This window comes from Scylla paramamosain, chromosome 39, assembly GCF_035594125.1.
Source record: "Scylla paramamosain isolate STU-SP2022 chromosome 39, ASM3559412v1, whole genome shotgun sequence".
NCBI lineage: Eukaryota > Metazoa > Arthropoda > Malacostraca > Decapoda > Portunidae > Scylla > Scylla paramamosain.
Genome location: NC_087189.1, coordinates 5,580,001 through 5,582,500, shown reverse-complemented (window position 1 = coordinate 5,582,500; position 2,500 = coordinate 5,580,001). Strand labels below are relative to the sequence as shown.

General features: G+C 38.7%; 1 long non-coding RNA gene across 2 annotated transcripts in view; it reads left to right on the top strand.

Moving 5' to 3' along the window:
• LOC135092116 (uncharacterized) overlaps positions 1-2,500 on the top strand; it is a 152,533-nt gene that overhangs the window by 87,826 nt on the left and 62,207 nt on the right. The gene's annotated exons all lie outside the window — the stretch shown is intronic.

The window sequence follows — 2,500 nt, the reverse complement described above, 5'->3', positions numbered from 1 at the left end:
CTCTCTCTCTCTCTCTCTCTCTCTCTCTCTCTCTCTCTCTCTCTCTCTCTCTCTCTCTCTCTCTCTCTCTCTCTCTCTCTCTCTCTGGTATGTGACTTTTCCAGTAGTCCAGTAGTTTGTGTGCAAATCTTTGAAAGTGTCCGGTGCCTCAATTGTAAAAGTACGTTCAGTTTAATTGTATCCTGCACACCAATACAGGATTCATTGCTGCTATGATTATCTTTCTACAACCTCTGGTCAATGCTCTCTCTCTCTTACATATAAATATACAACGTTATTTATTAATTTTACTTATTTATTTATTTGTTTATTTATTTATTTTTATTTCTGAAAAGTAAATATGTATTCCTATCAATAGCATACATCCTATCACTATATAATGCATACCACTGGAGGATCTGATTAACTTGGTATGTTTCCTAACTCTCTGAATGCTGCAGCGTCTTTGTTCACTTAATTGGGCTGAACTTGGATGATTTTGTCGAGTGTCATGGCTGGTTCCTTGCAATGAGTGAAGTAAGTGCGTAGTGTGTGGTAATATCATCGGTTTCAAAGACTACTTTCATGCTGTTCTGATTTACAGTAGGCATTCTTAATAAGTTCTAACAGGCCTTTCGGATCCTAAGGCTTAATCTAGGGGGTTAGAGATTAACTTACCTATGTTCTCTTTAAGTGGTGCAAGGGGTGAACTAGGTAAACAAAATTCTCAGGATCAATAATGAGGATAGGATAAGAAGTAACGGCTTTAGTCTAGATAAAGTAGAAAATAAAAGAAAGTTAAACAGTGGTTCTGAAATAAAGTGGTAGATGAATGGAATTGACATAGTAATTAGGTTATTAGTGCTGAGTCATTAAGGACCATTAAAAGAAGATTAGACAAATTTATGGATGGGGAAGATAGGTGGAAATAGGTAGGCTTATTTCATACAGGAATTGCCACGTGTAGGCCTGATGGCTTCTTGCACCAACCCTTATTTTCCTTCTCTCAAATACCACACTTCTCCACACCAACATGTTAACATCTCACACACACTGTTCAGTCCACTAATTCCTTCCTCCACCTGACACACATTAACAGTCCATCCACTTTCTCCACTCCTTCATTCCACTTTCCTCTCCACTCCCACTGCACGTAAACTTGACACCTTTAGCAACCTGTTCTAATTCTTCCTTCATTCATCCGCACGATCCACCCTACACCTTCCACTCTCCCTTTCATTAAACGTAACAGCCTCTCTCTCCTTCTCTCTCTCCCTCTCTCTCTCTCTCTCCCTCCCTCTCCTTTAATATTTATGCTTCGTAATATATCGGGCCTTTCTCCATTCTCTCTACGTAAAATTAGATTCTAACTCATAATTGCGGTGGACTAGTTGAACTGGTGGAGAGAGAGAGAGAGAGAGAGAGAGAGAGAGAGAGAGAGAGAGAGAGAGAGAGAGAGAGAGAGATCTAACTTTATTACGTATATCTCTACTTTTAATTAGCTATTAGTTAGGATCTCTCTCTCTCTCTCTCTCTCTCTCTCTCTCTCTCTCTCTCTCTCTCTCTCTCTCTCTCTCTCTCTCTCTCTCTCTCTCTCTCTCTCTCTCATAATAACACCTTTAAAGTGTATATGTCCTTATAATTATCAATGAACTGGAGAGAGAGAGAGAGAGAGAGAGAGAGAGAGAGAGAGAGAGAGAGAGAGAGAGAGAGAGAGAGAGAGAGAGAGAGTGTGTGTTCTCCCTCTTCCCACATTTTACTCTCTAATCCCGCTACCTTAATTTGAGTAATTTCTAAAGTCTCCCCTTCCATGCCCTACACTACACGTTTTCTTTTTACTCTCCATTCTATTTTTCCTTTCTTTCTTTCATCCCCCGCGTGCGTCATCCAACCCTTTCTTTTTCCGTACAGTTGTGTGGAAAGTAATTGTGTTTCTGGGTAGGAGAGAGAGAGAGAGAGAGAGAGAGAGAGAGAGAGAGAGAGAGAGAGAGAGAGAGAGAGAGAGAGAATGCCAGGTATTTTACTTCTTCATATTTCACTATTGATTTTCTCAGTTTTTCGTTTTTCTTTATCATTCTACTTTTATTATTCAATTTCTTATTTCTTTCATACTTTACATTACTCCACTGTATATTTCATTTTTATTGGTAATACTCGTCTTTGTTTTCTCCTTCGCTTTTCTTTTCTTTTCTTTTCTGTATTCATCTTTTTATCAACTTTTTTTTTGTTTTCCTCTTCACTCTGTTCTATTGTATATTCAACTATTCATTTATTAATTGCATATTCCCATACTGAGTAGCAAAGTTTTCATCACTAATTCTTCCACCCACACACCCACACACACACACACTAATTACTCCCTCATCCTTCCTCGTATCTAACTTTCTTCACATTCTACTTAAACATCTCTCTTCTCCATAACTCTCGTTAGAAGAAGCAAAGTTTTAGCCCAGCATTCGTCTAATCTTGAACAGTAGCCTCTCTTCTTCTGAAACCACGACTCTCTCCTTACGTTCTTATT